Here is a 19,776-nt window from a genome sequence, read left to right as displayed (position 1 = left end):
GGATGGTGGGGTGAGGTCAGGGGATTTCCAAAGGCTCTTTTCCCAGAACCTTACAAAATGGAGTTTTTCTGTTAGCAAAATGGAGTAGCTTAGATTCTTCACTGCAACGAATGGCGACTCTGGTGGGGACTCTTCTTCACTGGGACTGACATCCTGACCACTCGGGGTACTCGGGGTCCAGCTTGCTTGCCAATAGACCAGACCCAGTGGCCACACCTGGGACCCTTTTGTCCCTAGTCTCCTCCTGAAGCGTACAACTGGCCAGAGTGCCCCGACCGGTAAGGAATAAGAGACTTTATTGACCTCTCTCCCCTTCCCTCTCTCTTTCCTCTCCTTAACCCTTCCTATCCTTCCCCATTTTTCTAGTCTCCCTGTCCTGGATGCAGGAATCTGGTCGAAGGGCCTCAGCCTGAGCTGAGGATAGAATACTGATCACCTCTGCTTGGCAGAGAACTCGAATTCTGGTTCTGGTCTGGTCCGATTTCTGGGAGGGCCGAGTTCCAGTCCTCCCTTCTCTGGAGGCCCAGGGTAAAGTCCCATAACCCCTGGGTATTTGCAGGTGGTAGGAGACGTCTGTAAGGCCACCCCTTTGGCCCCCTCTCCCACCTCCTCCCCCTTCTTCTTTCAATCTGGCTTCCTTTCCTCCCTTTGAAATCTTTGAATACCTGAGATATTTTCCTTTACTCTGTTAGTACTTGGACCTGAAGTTCTGTGTCTCTATAGGAGGTTTTCTGAAAGACTGTATTTTTGTATTTAAGGGAGTGTCTGATGAGGACTGCCAGGTTTATATGTGTGTGTTTTAACTCTGTGTTGTGATCTTTGATGGCCATTTTGCTTTGTCTGGCCACCATTTGCTTTAGACCTGCTGTCATTTTGTTAGAACTTGATTTTCTTTCCCTGTGCCTTGAGACCAAGGCTCTCAGGAACACTTATCTAGACCATCTCTAACTCTTGAGACTGAGGGAAAAAGGGAAAAAAAGTTTAAAATTTTTATTTATTTCAACTGTTTTTTTATAGACTAGTACATTTTATATTGTAATATCTAATTCGTGACTAAACTTAGAAAATGAAGCTAGATCTTGCACTGTGTCTGTCTAAATATGTCTTGGTACCCTTGCCTGGAGAATCCCATGGAGGGAGGAGCCTGGTAGGCTACAGTCCATGGGGTTGCAAAGAGTCGGACACAACTGAGTGACTTCACTATGTCTTTGTCTCTGGGTAATACTTTTGAGGTTAATTTGTAAATGAACGCTATTTAATTGGCTTAAAAAAAGGTAAGTGCTTACAAATCAAATAATTCTAAATTAAACAATAAATTTCAGGTTCATGTGAACTGGGAAATATTCAGTATTAAATACCTGATATTAATGTTAGTTTGTTGACCTATCTAATATAGACATGTCTTAGAGTAATTAAGTAGAATATTTTCATTGTACCTAGGTTTAATATAAGTTAAATATTACATCTGTTACGAGTTTGTCAACAAGGAAATTACCTAGAGTGAAGAAACTTCTAAAAAAATGTAAATGAGATATGAGCTTTTATATAAACTCTATTAAGAATAATTATTCTTTAGAGATATCTGCCTAAAACAGTCTCTCCAGATTGGGGTAACTTAAATTTCTAAGGGTTGTGCCAAGTGTGCTAAGTGTTGGAGTTCTATTAAACAGTTAGGTCATTTCCAAATAAAATAAGATTTTGAAACATTTACTACTAAACATTAATTTCCTTTTACAGAGAAACTAAAGAGATTTGGGACTATAAATGAATAATGTTTGGTGCCATCCTAAAATGTTCTAAGAAAGCAAGGGTTTTAGAAATTATCACTGGTATTTATGCTCACCAATCTATAAAATGCTAATATAAAAGTTAGTCCTTAGTTGCTAAAAGAAAGTAGGAAGTGTGTTTTCAGTAAAAAAAAAAAAAATGAAAATATACTAAAAAGAGTTATGCATGATCAAGATTTTCTAAAATTGGATTACAATTAGTTAAAGAAATGGATTTTGTTAGAAATGACACAGCCATAAAAACACTGGCTAGGGTCAACTAGGTCCAAGATGGCAGAGCTGACTTTCACTAGACCTTGAGCCTTGGTATTTAAGCCTATTGTGACATAACAACAAGCTAAATGATACAACCATCAACATTGACTAAATCTGACCAAATGTTCTAAACCCTTTTAATTGATCTTTTTGGTAAAACTCCCTAAATAGAATTCTTCTGAATTTCCTTTAACCTCTAGCTAAGTTTGGGGTGCTTCAGAAGGCCCCTGAAACATCCCAAAGAGAGAGATTAAACTGTGTTTATTTGGTTGGTTAAATTATATGAAAAAGATTATCAAATGAGTAATAAATCTGCTCATGTTATAATGTATGGTAAAATTACTAATACAGATATCCGAGAAATTATATGGAGTTCTTAACATTTTGATATGTCCTGGTAATGAAAAACCTGATGACTTTACAAAAGTTAACAAAGGACTGAATGAACCAGCTAATATGCTTATAACCTTTATGGTTTCTATCTGAAAAATTACAGGTTTGAATCTTGTGTTTTCTGGGACTAGGGAAAGCCTTCCTCTCAAACTAATTATGAAAATAATTTGGTAAAATTATACATTATAAAAAAAAATTATGTTTTCTCTCTATCTGACTCCTCCAGAAATTTGAAACTCTTAGGTTTCCAGTAAGTTTATCAAATGAGCTAGGAAGATTATCTCATTAACAGGTACAAAAATCTCAAGAAATTTTTGAGACCTTAAAAAGGGAAGAATTCACCTAGACTTTTTAGCAAAATCTGTGATAAGCCTTTGGTGTGAGTTTCCCAACCCTGTTCTATTTTAAAACTTCTGTCTGAGACTCTATAAATGTTTCAGCAAAATAAAAAAGTCTATAATCAATTATGGTTATATAAATCATCAGACAAAAATTAGTGAGAACAGACCTATTTTGCAAACAAGCTAGGCTTATTTGGTTATATTTGATAAAAATGAGAGTAATTTTAGGGAGAAAAAGATGTTTTTATAAATGTTAAATCCCGGTTTGTTAATGGAGGTCTACCAACGGAGGTTGTAAGACTCATTTCTTGGATAGTTCTTTGCTGTTATGTGATAATGTAAAATTTAATTGAATTCTTAGAGAACACCCTAAGTTTGTTACTGAAGCTTATCTCAGTAATACATCTTTGGTTGAAGATCAGATGCCTCATGACCTGCAACCAGGACTGGAAAAAGACATAACTGAAAGGACTGTCTCCAACCTGGATAGAAGGACTTTTTTTTATCAGGTACTCTTAACTAGCTCATGCACAATGAAACTGAAGGGAAATTAACTCTTAGATTATTCCCACTTCCAAAGGCCCCTACACTGCATTGGTCTATAGAAAAGACAGCTGACTTGATCTCACCTTAAAATGATGCTCAAACAGAGGAGAAACTACACTATACCAGGATGAAAAGATGACGAAATCAGAGGTAGACAGCTTGCCCAAGATGCTGGGCCTGATTCATATGATCATTTATGTTTTCTTGACTTCATAGACCTTTGCATATAAATCAAACACTTTTCTATCCTAGGCCTGATTTTATGCTAGTTTTAGAAATCAATTCTGTTGTTGGGTTTGTGGCCAATTACCTGTGTCTAGTTCTGGGTTACCTTGGTAAATTTCTCTACTACAAGACTGTAACTGGTTGGCCCTGAGAATAGTCATATTCAAGTCACTATAATATTACTAGATGGGATCCTCTCACAGGGCCAATCAATAATGCCTGCTCTGATTCTGGCCATAAATTTGAGCTTTTTTCTATTACTCAAGCTCAATCAGAACAAGAAAAGTTTCAGCCAAGGAGGAAAAAATCTTCCACAATTATGGGATGGATTTATATAGATAACACCAGGTTATGGTAATTTAGGTTTAAAGTCTTCTCTGTGTTGGAAACAATTAAATCATACTAAGGAAAATCAGTCTAGTAACACTAGGAAACTGGGCTATGTACCTTATAGATGGTAGTGCCCATATATAATTTCCCTGGAAGATAGATTCTACAGAGTACACTAAGTCAGATGACCTGAGATATACTGGGCTACATCTAACGGAAGCTCTTAATTTAAGTCTTACTTGTGACTTTACTAATACTGCTGGCTATGTTATTTGTATTTCACCTGTTTTACAAAATTGCTGTTTCTTACACTGTCAGATGTGTGTCTGAGGCCTCTAATAGAATAATACATAGTGCCATAGGAGATAGATGATGGTAACACTGTAACTCTAGATATGGGAAGAAGCAACAAGAGGGAATATTTTCCTGGACCAAAAGGCTAGTAAGACAGGTGGTCCAGAGAATTTTGGATACTGTTTTATGGCCTAGTCCAGTAACAGCACATTATGTGACCTGTCAACAAAATCTTTGCCAAACCTGAAAATGGACATTCTCAGCATCATGGGATAAAATGGCCATGAAATATCCCCCTCAAAAGCATGGTCAAGTTTATTAGGAAAAAGGGGCTCTGCCAACTGAAGACTGACACTTGCCATCTACATCTACAAAGATTAAATCAGGGCCACTGCAACTGCCGACTTTCAACGCCCCTGAAAGGAGTTCAGGGTGAAAATCAGGAATGAGGTACTCTGTGCTCTGGGAAAAATTAGCAGAACAGGCCTTCAGATAGTTAGATCTTTTCAGGAGAAGATTTTATGAGTCCCAATTCTTGCATCTTCTCATACCTAGAGAAACACTGACGTCATTAACGGTGAAATCTGCTTTGGCTATTAAGGAAAAGTTTATAATTAAGAGTCAAAATAGAGTAGCTATGGTTCAGATATCCTGGGAAATAACTTGTTGATGCTATGGGTGTACTTTCAGATTAGACCTTGTATTACTAAACACTTGAGATTTCTGAGTCGTGTCCAGCTTGGATGCCACCATTCTCAAAACAATGTCTGCTGGAAGCTAGTAACTGCAACCTTACTTTTTATAAAACTAAGCAACTGGCTACCTGGCTACAAGTCTCCCTGAAGTGCCAGGTCCAGACTGGGTTTCAGGCCTATTCTTCTAAAAAGAAATGAGATTTATTTTGTCTACTAAATTCCAGTTATCATTCCTCCAACTACTTCTGATTGGCTCTGTTACATCAAAATGGCAGACTAAGGGATTGAGATTTTAACCATACAAGGCTCAGATCTAGGACTTGGAACTCAGGAATACTTCCAATTCAGTGTCTCTTCTCCAAGCTGAGGCAGTCCTATGCTCCATTTTGACAAGAAGTTATCACAGTTATAGTTGCCTAAATCTCTAAATTAAAACTGAGTAGAACTCTGTGGGGCTCTGGAGTAGAGATCTGTTCTGTGTTCATTTCTTGTCTGTAGGATATAGGCTTCATTCAGCCTCCTTGGGGCTTCCCTGGTGGCTCAGAGGTTAAAGGGTCTGCCTGGAATGCTGGATACCTGGGTTCGATCCCTCGGTCAGGAAGATCCCCTGGGGAAGGAAATGGCAACCCACTCCAGCACTCTTGCCTGGAGAATCCCATGGAGGGAGGAGCCTGGTAGGCTACAGTCCATGGGGTCACAAAGAGTCGGACATGACTGAGCGACTTCACTTCACTTCACTTCAGCCTCCTTGACTTTCCCTGAGTTCCAAAGGGTTTCAAACAATTGCTAATCAGGGAAGGGAGGGAATACAGAAACAGGAGAAAAAAATCAAAGGTTGGTATGGCCTCCAGACAGAGTCCTGGTTCCTACTCAAAGAAACATGCATAACAATGTCTTTGAGTCCCACCCAGGTGGAGGATGGTAACTTCAGACTGAACACAAGATTCCTGGAGCACAGCTCTGTTGCCTCACCACCAACCAATCAAAAGGAGTCAAAAACCCTGCAACCCTCACCCCAAATGTTGCCTTCTGTTTCTGGGGACCAGAGATAACCATCCTGTTAGTGTTATGCCCAAGTTGCGAAATCTCCCAATGACCACCAGGGAGCTGATGTCCGATGCAAAAGCAAGAGAGTCTTTATTACTAAGCTTGAGCTGGGGCTCCCACTGTTACCGACGCAGCGGCTATGGGAAGGAGCCCTGAGTTTTGGGTTACATTGCTTATATAGGGTATATTCGTGTAAAAGGGGATTTCCAGGCTGGAGGGCATCTGATTGGTCACCCTCTTTCAAAGGGTTGTGTGTTGATTTCTGATTGGTTCTTGTTACCTAAGCAAACCACAAATTCCTGGACGTAAAGTCAGGAGATTTTGGTCTGAGGTCTGATTGGTTCATGGGTAGTGGGGTGCGGTTGGGTGATTTCCAAAGTCTTTTTACTGGAACCTCACAAAATGGAGTTTTCTTTTTGACAAGATGGAGTAGCTTAGGTTCTTCATTAGGTCTCCTGTTTGGCCCCTGTCTATTTCCTCTCTGAGAAGGGCCAACAGTTTCAAACTAAATTGCTGTTATTACAAGGGTGAATACTGGTTTCCGGCAAAAAACACCTTGACTTAGAGCTGGTAGAGAGAGTCTCCCGCTCTGCTAGGTAGGCCTATGCCCATGCACAGCAGAAAGAAGTTACAGAAGAAAGAGACCTCCACCCCAATTCCCAAGAAGTATCTTGAGAATGAATCTCTCAGGGGAGAGTTGTTAGGGGAAGCACACTGATTGAAACCTCCTACCGTGGCCAGGCACCATAGTAACCATTTGCATGAGTTGTTTTATGACAGGAGATCCTGATAAGGAATACGGAACTAATAAGCCACCACCAACCTGAAGAGTTTAGGAAAGGTCGAAAGGAGACACCGCGTGTCTGTCCACTTCTTGAGGTTAATTTGTAAATGACTGCGAGCCATATGGCAGAGCAGTTCTCCTGGGTCCCCTTACCCTACTGCTCTACACCAGGTGCCCTTTCCCAATAAAATCTGTTGCTTTGTCAGCACATGTGTCTCCTTGGATAATTCATTTCCAAGTGTTAGACAAGAGCCCAGTTTCGGGCCCTGGAAGGGGTCCCGCTTCCTGCAACAATCCTGTCTTCAGGAAAGATATTGAGATTTTGTCTTTAATGGATTTACTTGTAAAGAACTTCATGCATCTGATAGTACTACAAGAAGATTGCAATTAAACTTTGAAGATGTTGGGAAGGTATAAGTGTACAAAGAACTAAATAGACATTTCTCCAAAGAAGACATACAGATGACTAACAAACACAGGAAATGATGCTCAACATCACTCATTATCAGAGAAATGCAAATCAAAACTACAATGAGGTACCATTTCATACCAGTTAGAATGGCTGTGATCCAAAAGTCTACAAGCAATAAATGCTGGAGAGGGTGTGGAGAAAAGGGAACCCTCTTACAGTGTTGGTGGGAATGCAAACTAGTACAGCCACTATGGAGAACAGTCTGGAGATTCCTTAAAAAACTACAAATAGAACTAACTGCCTTATGACCCAGCAATCCCACTACTGGGCATACACACCGAGGAAACCAGAACTGAAACAGACACGTGTACCCCAACGTTCATCGCAGCACTGTTTATAATAGCCAGGACATGGAAGCAACCTAGATGTCCATCAGCAGACGAATGGATAAGAAAGCTGTGGTACATATACACAATGGAATATTACACAGCCATTAAAAAGAATACATTTGAATCAGTTTTAATGAGGTGGATGAAACTGGAGCCAATTATACAGAGTGAAGTAAGCCAGAAAGAAAAACACCAATACAGCATACTAACACATATATATGGAATTTAGAAAGATGGCAATGATAACCCTGTAGGCGAGACAGCAAAAGAGACACAGATGTATAGAACAGACTTTTAGACTCTGTGGGAGAGGGAGAGGGTGGGATGATTTGGGAGAATGGCATTGAAACATATATAATATCATATAAGAAACTAATCGCCAGTCTAGGTTCAATGCAGGATACAGGATACTTGAGGCTGGTGCACTGGGATGACCCAGAAGAATGGTGTGGGGAGGGACGTGGGAGAGGGGTTCAGGATTGGGAACATGTGTACACCTATGGCGGATTCATGTTGATGTATGGCAAAACCAATACAGTATTGTAAAGTAAAATAAAGTAAAATATTAAAAAAATAAAAATTAAAAAATAAATAAGTTAAAAAAAAAAAAAGAATAGGTATTCAAAACAATGCTGTAGGGAATTCCCAGTAGCTAGGATTCTGCACTTCCACTGCAGGGGGACATGGATTTGATCCCTGGTTGGGGAACTAAAATCCTACAAGCCACATAGCTAGGTGAAAAAAAAAAAACAAAAAAACAAAAAAAACCTCATGCTATAAAATTGAATTTATTGACATGGGAAGACATTCATGATATATCCTTAAGTAGACACAAAGACTAAATTGAATGTGTGAGTTAGGATAGTTTTGGCAGGAAGTAATAGAACATCCAACTCAAAATGAATGAATTTGTTTATTTTTTTAAATATTGTATTTTTATTTATCTATTTGTTTGGCTGCACCAGGTCAGCATCCTGTGGCCAGCAGGATCTTTGATCTTTGTTGTAGCATGTGGGATCTTTAGTTGTGTCATGGGAACTCTTAGCTGTGGTATGTGGAACTAGTTCCCTGACCAGGGAATGAATCTGGGCCCCTTGAATTGGGAGTGTGGAGTCTTAGCCATTGGACCACCAGGAGAGTTCCCAAAATGAATTTAAAATGATATATTTATTTATTGCAATTATTAGATGTGTTTATCCAATTGGTCTAGACGAGAGACAGAGAAGGCTTTCGGGTTGTTGATTCAGTGACCTAACAGTGTTATAAAGGAACTAGTTTACTTCTCTTTGCTCTCTCACTCAAAATATCTGCTTTATCCTCCAGCTGGCTCCCAAAATAATTGAAAGAAGTTGATTCCTCATTCACATTCAGAGGGAGAAGGAGAGAATGACAGACTATCACTTTCTGTAAAGACCAATGAGGAATCTTTCTAAAAGTCTCTAGCAACCACCTCCTAATTTATCATTGGCTAGAACTGCATCATATTCAGATTTCTAAACTCATAGGGAAAGGGAATGTGACTTTCTTCATAGTCAGATTCAGTCACTAAGCTAAGGTCAGTTTCCCAAATCAGAGTATTATTCAATGGAGAATAGGATGATTTGCATTTGGAGAGTCCGATATAATGAAAAAAAAAATCTATCTATCTAATGTCTTTGAATAAAATAAAAAATTAATCCCACATTATGAAAGTATTGGGCATTGGAATTATGTTTCTTTTACATTTGTTCCTTTTGCTTGCCTGTATGTTGTAGTTTTCTATAATTAAATATGTGCTGTTGTTGTCTCATTAACCTTTTAGTATGGAAAACTTTCAAATCAACCCCAAAATGCAGGAAATAGTATAATGAACCCTCAAGTATCCATCACCTAGCTTCAACAATTATCAACTTGTGAGGAATCTTGTTTTATACATTATTTTTGCAATAAGAGAAAAGTTTGTTTTAGTTAAAAAGAAGATCTAATCACTTACTTATCATTTTCTCTAATCTATAGAATTCACCTTTATGCAATCAGTAAGATTAGTTAAGGAGAGCCCAGTATTGCTCTTGTCAGGTGCTCAAGATCCTTCTCAAATTGTGCCCAATGTATTTCTTTGAGAGTTTGGTTTTGTCAGTTTCTTACTCTATCTGTGCTTCTCAGAAATTCATGCTGCAACATCCCCAGTGTCAAGAGGAAAAGCACATGACTCTAGGAACTTGGCACACAGATTAAAATGGCTCACTTGAAAGCATAGAGTTATTTTGAAATCTCATTTTTACTTTTAAAATCTGTGAAGATGTGCATTTTAGGCTATGTTTAATAGAAATAGAATTTCTAAATTACTCACCATTGAATAAATTTGATACTGTAGGGAGATGGTACATGTTGGTCTTACGGCTTCCAGGCTTCCAAGGCACCTTGACAAATACGCCTGTGAACACAAGATCCCCAGTTTGAGAGGCACAGCCTAGGCTTCTCTCTGCTTTTAAAACCCTGATTCTCCCCTCTTTGTTTCCTTGATTTTGAAAGTGCATTCTCTTTAAGGACTTGGGCTTGATATCAGTGCTCTTGCTTTTCTCCACAGGAACCTCAGCTGGTGTGACCTACCCTAGGACCTAATCCTTAGTTGTCAGCCCTACTGACTCAGCTTGGTCAGGTCTGGCCCAGTACCCTGCAAGAAGATTTTAGATGTATGAAAACACAAGGGAGAAGATACATGTTCATCTAATAGATATTTACTGAGTGCCAACTATGTGTCTGCATCTGAATGCAGAGTTCCAAAGAATAACAAAGAGAGATAAGAAAGCCTTCCTAAGTGACAAATGCAAAGAAAAAAAAAAAAAAAAAGAATGGGAAAGACTAGAGATCTCTTCAAGAAAATTAGAGATACTTAGGGAACATTTCATGCAAAGATGGGCATTCAGTTCAGTTCAGTTCAGTCGCTCAATCGTGTCTGACTCTTTGCGACCCCATGAATCGCAGCACACCAGGCCTCCCTGTCCATCACCAACTCCCAGAGTTCACTCAGACTCACGTCCATCGAGTCGGTGATGCCATCCAGCCATCTCATCCTCTGTCGTCCCCTTCTCCTCCTGCCCTCAATCCCTCCCAACATCAGAGTCTTTTCCAATGAGTCAACTCTTCGCATGAGGTGGCCAAAGTACTGGAATTTCAGCTTTAGCATCATTCCTTCCAAAGAAATCCCAGGGCTGATCTCCTTCAGAATGGACTGGTTGGATCTCCTTGCAGTCCCAGGGACTCTCAAGAGTCTTCTCCAACACCAAGTTCAAATGCATCAATTATTCGGCGCTCAGCCTTCTTCACAGTCCAACTCTCACATCCATACATGACTACTGGAAAAACCATAGCTTTGACTAGATGGACATAATTGAGGCCACAAATGGTATGGACCTAACAGAAACAGAATCTGTTAAGAACAGGTGGCAAGAATACGTGGAAGAACTATACACAAAGATCTTAATGATCCAGATAACCAGAATGATGTGATCACTCACTTAGAGTCAGATATCTTGGAATGTGAAGTCAAATGGGTCTTAGGAAGCATCACTATGAACAAAGCTAATGAAGATGATAGAATTCCAGCTGAGGTATTTCAAGTCCTAAAAGATGATGCTGTGAAAGTGCTGCACTCAATATGCCAGCAAATTTGGAAAACTCAGCAGTGGCCACAGGAATGGAAAAGGTCAGTTTTCATTCCAATCCCAAAGAAAGGCAATAGCAAAGAATATTCAAACTACCACCAACTGCACCCATCTCACACAGTAACATAACAAGGTAATGCTCAAAATTCTCCAAGCCAGGCTTCAACAGTACCTGAACCGAGAACTTCCAAATGTTCAAGCTGGATTTAGAAATGCAGAGGAACCAGAGAGCAAATTGACAACACCCTCTGGATCATAGAAAAAACAGAATTCCAGAAAAACATATACTTCTGCTTTACTGATTATGCTAAAGCCTTTGACTGGATGGATCATGGCAAACTGCGGGAAATTTTTAAAGAGATAGCAGACCACCTTACCTTCCTCCTGAGAAATCTGTATGCACGTCAAGAAGCAACAGTTAGAATTGGACATGGAACAATGAACCAGTTCCAAATTGAGAAAGGAATATGTCAAGGCTGTATATGTCACCCTGCTTATTTAATTTACATGCAGAGTACATCTTGCAAAATGCTGGGCTGGATGAAGAACAAGCTGGAATCATGATTGCCAGGAGAAATATCAATAACTTCAGATATGAAGGTGACACTATCCTTATGGCAGAAAACAAAGAGGAACTCAAGAGTCTCTTGAAAATGAAAGAGGAGAGAAAAACAAGCTGGCTTAAAACTCAATATTCGAAAAACTAAGATTATGGCATCTGATCCCATCAATTCATGGCAAATAGATGTGAAAACAATGACAGACTTTATTTTGGGGGGCTCCAAAATCACTGCAGATGGTGACTGCAGCCACGTAATTAAAAGACGCTTGTTCCTTGGAAGAAAAGCTATGACCAACCTAGACAGCATATTAAAAAGCAGAGACATTACCTTGCCGACAAAGGTCGGTCTAGTCAAAGCTATGGTTTCTGTAGCAGTCATGTGTGGATGTGAGAGTTGGACAATAAAGAAAGCTGAGTGCTGAAGAATTGATGCTTTTGAACTGTGGTGTTGGAGAAGACTCTTGAGAGTCCCTTGGATTGCAAGGAGATCCAACCAGTCAATTCTAAAGAAGATCAGTCCTGAATATTCATTGGAAAGACCAATGCTGAAGCTGAAACTTCAGTACCTTGGACACTTAATGTGAATATCTGACTCATTTGAAAAGACCCTGATGCTGGGAAAGATTGAAGGCAGGAGAAGAAGTGGACGACAGAGGATGAGATGGTTGGATGGCATTACCGACTTGATAGACATTATTTGAGCAAGCACTGGGAGTTGGTGATGGACAGGGAAGTCTGGCATCCTGCTGTCCTTGGGTTTGCAAAGAGTTGGACATGACTGAGAGACTGAACTAAACTGAACTGAGCTGACCTATGTGTCTGGCACTTAGCTAGGCTTTGGGAATAGTGTAGTTAAAAGAAAGGATACAATCCACTGTTATCAGAGACAACAGGAATGTGTAGACAATTATAAAACGAGCCAAGAAGTGCATGTTTTATGAAGTATGGTGTCTTGTGAAGCTCAGAGTAGGGCTCCTTAAGTGGCTCAGGAATGTGTTCCAAGAACATAATGCAGAATGATTTGGGAGACAAGGAAGGAGTGTCTCGGTAGCAGTTTTCTATATTTGAATGAAAACGTGCTCTTGTTTAACCACACAAAGTGGCTTCTTAGAAGTAAAAGGATAGTCAAAAGCAGGAAATTGTTTCTAGGGTTTGCTTCTTACACTTATTACACTGATTTAGCAAGAAGAAATGAGCACAAAGACTTTGATTACTTTGGGATGGAAATTAGAAAAATAATTGTATTCTTTTCAGCCTGAACTTTTTCGGTGAGCATCTTTCACGTATATTGGGAATTTTATTCAATTCTTGGTACTTTTTACTCATGTTGCTTCTTCTCCCAGTAATGAAATTTCTTTGTTATCTTGGTGACATCTTAATCATTGGTGAGTCCTTGGCCTTCCGTGGTGGCTTAGCTGGTAAAGGATCTCCCTACAATGGAGGAGACCCAGGTTCAATCCCTGGATCAGGAACTCACCTGGAGAAGGGAATGGCTACACACTCCAGTATTCTTGCCTGGAGAATTCATGGACTGAGGAGCCTGATGGGCTACAGCCCATGGGATTGCAGAGTTGGATACAACTGAACAACTAACACTTTTCACTGGTCTTCAATGAAATCTTTGCCAAGCAGAATCAGTTGCTCTATTCTTTCTTTTCCCTTAACCCCATCTCTTAACAGGTGGAGCTTTGAACCATCGGTATTGGCCTCTCTTCCTGTGCCTTCCTGGTTGAGAAAGCAATTAATCATTCTACTTGCTAAGCTCAGAACTCTGTATGGTGGTGGTGGTGTAGTTGTTAAGTCGTGTCCGACTCTTTTGACCCTGTGGAGAGTAGCCTGCCAGGCTCCCCTGTCCATGAGATTCTCTAGGCAAGAATACTGGAGTGGGTTACCATTTCCTTCTCCATAGAACTCTATATAGTATTTAACTATAATACATTTTTAAAAGAAGTATATGGGCTAACTGGATTAAAATTTAATTTAATATTTATAGTGAACTAATTATTTTGATTACTTTATCATTAAAAGACTATATCAGTCAAAAAATTAAACTTTATTTTTTCTTTCTTGTTTCTCAGCAAAAGAATGGGGTAGTGGTGGTGACATTGGCATTTGTTCTGAAACCATCTTGATTGAGTAAATATGATGTGACACTTATTTCCCATTGAGTAATTCAGAAACAAACACACCCAAGCAATGGTGAACTCCTCTAAGGTGGAGATAGAAGGACAGGCTGTGTTGACGCACAGTTAATCAGGGCTGAGTAATAGAGCTGAGTGAGAAAACAAATGAAGAAAGCCCTGTGCCTACCCTTTGTATGCTCTTCTACAGATGTATAGTCCTGACCTCAGGTTACTTAAACCAAAGACTGTCTTGTATCTGGACTTCTACTTTTCCACTGTTAGCCCTCTTTTTTCCTCCATTTCAGGTATTTGACAGACACAAAAATCTGTCACTATAAAGTGAGAGATTGGGCTTCCCTGGTGGCTTAGTGATAAAAAATCCACTACCAATGCAGGAGACATGGTTTCAATCCCTCATTTGGGAGGATCCCACATGCTGTGGGGCAACTAAGCCCATGCGTCACAACTACGGAATCTATGCTCTAAGGCCTGAGAGCCACAACAACTGAAGTCCCCGAGTCCTAGGGCCTGTGTCTCATAAAAATGGCAGCCATCCAGTACAGCCAAAAAAGAAAGAAAGAAAGAGGCTCTTGATATAGAATTGCTATTGTTTAGTCACTAAGACATGTCTGACTCTTTGTGATCCTATGGACTGAAGCATACCAGGCTTTCCTTTCCTTCACTGTCTCCCAGAGATTTTGCAAATTCATGTCCATTGAGTCAGTGATGCTATCTAACCATCTCATCCTCTGTAGCTCCCTTCTCCTGACTTTAATCTTTCCCAGCATCATGGTCTTTTCCAATGAATCAGCTCTTCACATCAGGTGGCCGAAGTACTGGAGCTTCAGCTTTAGAATCAGCTTCCTATTGAAATCTCCAAAGTGATGCCAAAAACTGGGGACAGTCATTGCCCTCTGGTAGGAGTAGACATCCTATGAAGTCAAAAGATTTGCCTAACAACTACAAGCACCCAGCTTCGCATATGTATGAGGAGACAACAAAGGAGAAGAGTCCCCTGCATGGATCACTGCCTTGTCATAGCAAAAGGGCTTGTGTAACTCAATGAAGCTACGAGCCATATCATGCCGGGCCATCCAAGATGGACGATCATAGTGAAGAGTTTTGACAAAACGTGGTCCACTAGAGGGGGAAATGGCAACCCACTCCAGTATTCTTGCCTCAAGAACCCCATAGTGAAAGTGAGTGAAAGTGAAGTCGCTCAGTCGTGTCCGACTCTTTGCGACCCCATGGACTGCAGCCTACCAGGCTCCTCCGTCCATGGGATTCTCCAGGCAAGAATACTGGATTGGGTTGCCATTTCCTTCTCCAGGGGATCTTCCCAACCCAGGGATCAAACCCAGGTCTCCCGCATTGGAGGCAGACGCACTAACCTTTGAGCCACCAGGGAAGCCCCAAGAACCCCATGAATAGTATGAAAAGGCAAAAATATATGACACCAGAATATAAGCCCCTCAGATCTGAAGGTGTCCAACATGCTACTGGGGAGGAGTGAAGAGCAATTACTTATAGTTCCAGAGAAAAATGAAGCAGCTGGGCCAAAGTGGAAATAATGCTCAGTTGTGGCTATGTCTGAGGGTGAAAGTAAAGTCTGACATTGTAAGGGAAAATATTGCACAGGAACCTGGAATGTTAGGTACATGAATCAAGGCAAATTGGATGTGTTCAAGCAGGAGATAGGGCTTCCCTGGTGGGTCAGATAGTAAAGAATCTGCAATGTGGGAGACCTGGGTTCGATCCCTGTGTTGGGAAGAACCCCTGGAAAAGGAAATGGCAACCCATTCCAATATTTTTGTCTGGAGACTCCACTAGACAGAAGAGTCTGGTGGGCTACAGCCTATAGGGTCGCAAAGAGTTGGACATGATTGAACCATTAACACTTTCACTTTTCAAGCAGGAGATGGCAAGAGTGAACACTAACATCATAGGAATCAGTGAACTATTAATAAAATAGATGGGCGAATTTAATTCAGATGACCATTATATTTACTACTGTGGGCAAGAATCTCTTAAAAGAAATGGAGTAGCCCTCATAGTCAACAAAGAGTTTAAAAGCTAGTACTTGGGTGCAATCTCAAAAATTACAGAATGATCTCAGTTTGTTTCCAAGGCAAACCCTTCAACATCACAGTAATCCAAATCTGTACCCCAACCACTAAGGCCAAAGAAGCTGAAGTTGAATGGTTCTATGAAGACCTTAAAAAGCTTCTAGAAGTGACACCAAAATAAGATGTGCTTTTCATCATAGGGGATTGGAATGCAAAAGTAGGAAGTCAAGAGATACCTGGAGTAACAGGCAATTTGGCCTTGGAGTACTACATGAAGCAGAGCAAAGGCTAACAGAGATTCATCAAGATAACATGCTGGTCATAGCAAGCATCCTCTTCCAACAACACAAGAGACAACTCTACACATGAACATCTCCAGATGGTTAACACCGAAATCAGATTGATTATAGTCTTTGCACCTGAATATGGAGAAGCTCCATACAGTCAGCAAAACAAGACCTGGAGTTGACTGTGGCTCAGATCATGAGTTCCTTATTCAAAATCCAGGCTTAAATGGAAGAAACTAGGGAAAACCACTGGCCATTCAAGTATGACCTGTAGGGAACAAGGTATAAAGAAGGTTGAGAAGTGCTTGCAAACGAGACTCTCAACCAGGGCTGAACATTCTTGCAAACGAGATGTTCTGCCCAGTGTAGGGAACTAGGTTTAAGGAAGGTTGAGAAGTGCTTGCAAACGAGACTCTCAACCAGGGCTGAACATTCTTGCAAACGAGATGTTCAGCTAAGAATCCTGTTTGTTCCCATGGAAAAAGAACATTGCTTGCACACAAGGATGTTTCTCTGATTCCTCAAAAGGAACAGACCCTGGGACAAAACGGATTCTAAGTTGATAAGAAAGTTCCCCAAAACAAAGTCTTAGCTGCAGTAAATAAGTCAAGGTAAAGGTTATCTCGCCCTGCGCCTGCGCACTGTATAGTCTCTGAATCGTAGTGCTTGGCAGCTTGCCCTGTAGGTTATTGTGCAAGGGATATAAAATTAAGCAGCTGTAAGAAGCAAGTGTTAAAATATAAAGATTTAAACCACTCTGCAGTGTTGGTGTTTCATTCCGTCGCCAGCATCTGGCGCCCAACGTGGGGCACGACGGAACCGAAAGGGTAAGCACCCCGGGGCAAAAGGCTAAAGGGGGGACTTTCGGGAAATAGAGAAAAAGAGAAAAGAATAAAAATCCGAAAGGGTAAACACTCCAGAGCAAAAGGCTGAAAGGGGGACTTTCGAGAAAAAGAGAAAAGAATAAAAATCCGAAAGGGAGAGCACCCCGGAGCGAAACGCTGAAAGGGGTACTTTCGAAAAAAAGAAAAAGAAGAGAAAAAGAAGACAGAAAAGAGAAAAGAAAAAGAAAAAAACTATGGGGAATTCCCCGTCTTTAAAGTCACAATATATGGAGCTAGTTAAGGGGCTCCTGCATTCTATAGGAATTAAAACGTCTACTCGCCGCTTGAGTGAGTTATTCTGTCTTATAGAGCAGCATTGTTATTGGTTTCAATATCAAACAGAAGCAAAGTTGAATTTGAAGGAATGGAAAGTGGTGCAGAAAGAGTTAAGAAGGCAGCATCAAAAAGGAAATGTGATTCCTTTAAGGCTGTGGACTCTGTGTATCGCTATAACGCAGGCTTTAAAATTAATAGCTGCTAATAGTGAGGCCACCTCATGTTATCTTGAGGAGGGGGCTTCACCTCGGCCTCCGCCCAAACCCCCAGATGATAGTAAAGATTCATCCACTGAGTCAGATAGAGATGTAAGTTCTGGGGAGGATTCAGATTCTGTAGAGGCAATGACTACTGCCTTTTGAAAGGTTTTATTAAATAAAAAACAAACTTCCAAGGCTGTTAACCCTTCTGCACCACCTTACGCATCCCTGTTTCTAGTAGCTGCTGACAAGGCTAAGATAGGGAGAGAGAGTCAATAGTTTTAAAAGTACGGGAAAAAGTATATTTTAAAAAATGCTTATTAATGACTCTCATCCTTTAATGTCACTGATTATTAAAGGTAAACAGTTTAAAGGATTAATGGATACAGAAACAGATGTTTCGGTTATTTCTCTCTAGCAGTGGCCTAATGACTGGAAAAAAGAAAAAATTCCTCTTGTTTTAACAGGCTTAGGATCAATAGCAGATGTGTGGAGAAGCGCTCAACCTTTGTCATGCCAATTGTCTAATAGAAAGAAAGTATCTATTTCTTTTTACATTGTTAATATACCTATTAATATCTGGGGAAGAGATCTTTTATTTTCTTTAGGAACAACGCTCACCATCTCGTCGGAAAACTTATAGCCACTGCTCAAATTCCTCGAGCTCTCCCATTGAAATGGTTAACTAATGTCCCTAAATGGGTTGAGCAGTGGCCGCTTCCAAAAGTGAAGCTCGAGGCTTTAGAACAATTAGTAAAAGAACAGCTTCAATCTGGCCATATTGAACCTTCTACGTCTCCTTGGAATTCTCCTGTTTTTGTCATTAAGAAAAAATCTGGTAAATGGAGAATGTTGACTGATTTAAGAGAAGTTAACAAATGTATAAAACCTATGGGAGCTTTGCAATTAGATCTCCCTTCTCCTGCTTTGATTCCACAGGATTGGTCTTTGATGGTTTTAGATTTGAAGGATTGTTTTTTTAATATTCTTTTGCAAATAAAAAATAGAAATAAATTTGCTTTTACTATTCCAGTATATAATCATGGGCAGCCCGTAAAACTTTATTAGTGGACAGTGTTGCCTCAAGGAATGATTAATAGCCCTACACTTTGTCAGGAGTTTGTTGATCGTGCTCTTATTACTGTGAGACAACAATTTTCTAATTGTCTTCTCTATCATTATATGGATGATCTTCTATTGGCAGCTCCTAGTAAAGAGGAACGAGATAAATTTTTTTTCATGTAAAGAAAGCTTTAAGTGATTTTAATCTTCAAATTGCTCCTGAAAAAATTCAAACTGAATTTCCTATTTCATATTTAGGTGCTATTTTGGAACGACAAAAAATAAAACCTCAAAAAGTCCAAATTAGATGAGATAATTTGAAAACTCTTAATGATTTTCAGAAGCTTTTGGGTGATATTAACTGGTTACATCCCATGTTAGGGATTCCTACACATCAATTGCGTCATTTATTTTCTACTTTAGAGGGTGATACTGCTCTTAACAGTCCTCGATCTCTTACTTCTCAAGCAAAAGAGGAATTACACTTTGTAGAGCAACGGTTGAATGAAGGGTTTCTTACTTATCTACAACAGGATCAACCTATATATTTCATAGTGTTCCATACTCCCTATTCTCCTACTGGAGTTGCTCAATCTGCAGGGTTGATTGAGTGGGTATTTTTACCCAATAACTATACAAAAAAGCTTACTACATATATGGATAGAATTGCTTTCCTTATTTTGAAAGATCGAGGCCGTATTACTCAGTTAATTGGAAGTGACCCTCAAACAATTATTACTCAACTTACTTCCACCCAAATTTCTAATTGCTTACAGTTTAATGAAAATTGGCAGATAGCTCTTGCATCTTATTCAGAGACTTTTCCTAATCAATACCCTCAATCTAAAATGATAGATTTTCTTCGACATACATCAATGGTTTGTAAATCTCCTATATCTAATATTCCAGTTGAAGGAAAAACTATTTTTACAGATGCCAATAAAAATACTGCTGGCTATTGGACTGATACTACTTCTAAAGTTGTTCCACATTCCTTTTCTTCTGTGCAGCCTGCTAAACTTTGGGCCATTTGTTTGGCATTACAGGATTTTTTTTGATATTCCTATTAATATTGTTTCTGATTCTAAATATGCAGTCTTTTCATGTATTTATCTTCCTAAAGCCACTCTACTGGTAACTTTAAAAACTAATATTGATAAATTATTTTTTCAGG

The 19,776-nt window shown here is 39.8% G+C and overlaps 1 protein-coding gene across 1 annotated transcript in view; it reads left to right on the top strand.

The window, feature by feature from the left end:
• Nucleotides 1–16,842: 16,842 nt before the first annotated feature.
• Nucleotides 16,843–19,776, top strand: part of LOC138442916 (transmembrane protease serine 11E-like) — a 60,512-nt gene continuing 57,578 nt past the window's right edge. Inside the window, exon 1 of the mRNA XM_069595031.1 lies at nt 16,843–17,007. The gene's annotated coding sequence lies outside the window, so the exon portion shown is untranslated. The remainder of the gene's footprint in view (nt 17,008–19,776) is intronic.

The sequence above is a fragment of the Ovis canadensis genome, chromosome 6 (assembly GCF_042477335.2).
Source record: "Ovis canadensis isolate MfBH-ARS-UI-01 breed Bighorn chromosome 6, ARS-UI_OviCan_v2, whole genome shotgun sequence".
Lineage (NCBI taxonomy): Eukaryota > Metazoa > Chordata > Mammalia > Artiodactyla > Bovidae > Ovis > Ovis canadensis.
Note: the sequence above shows the minus strand (reverse complement) of the source record. Positions and strands in the feature narration are given on the sequence as shown.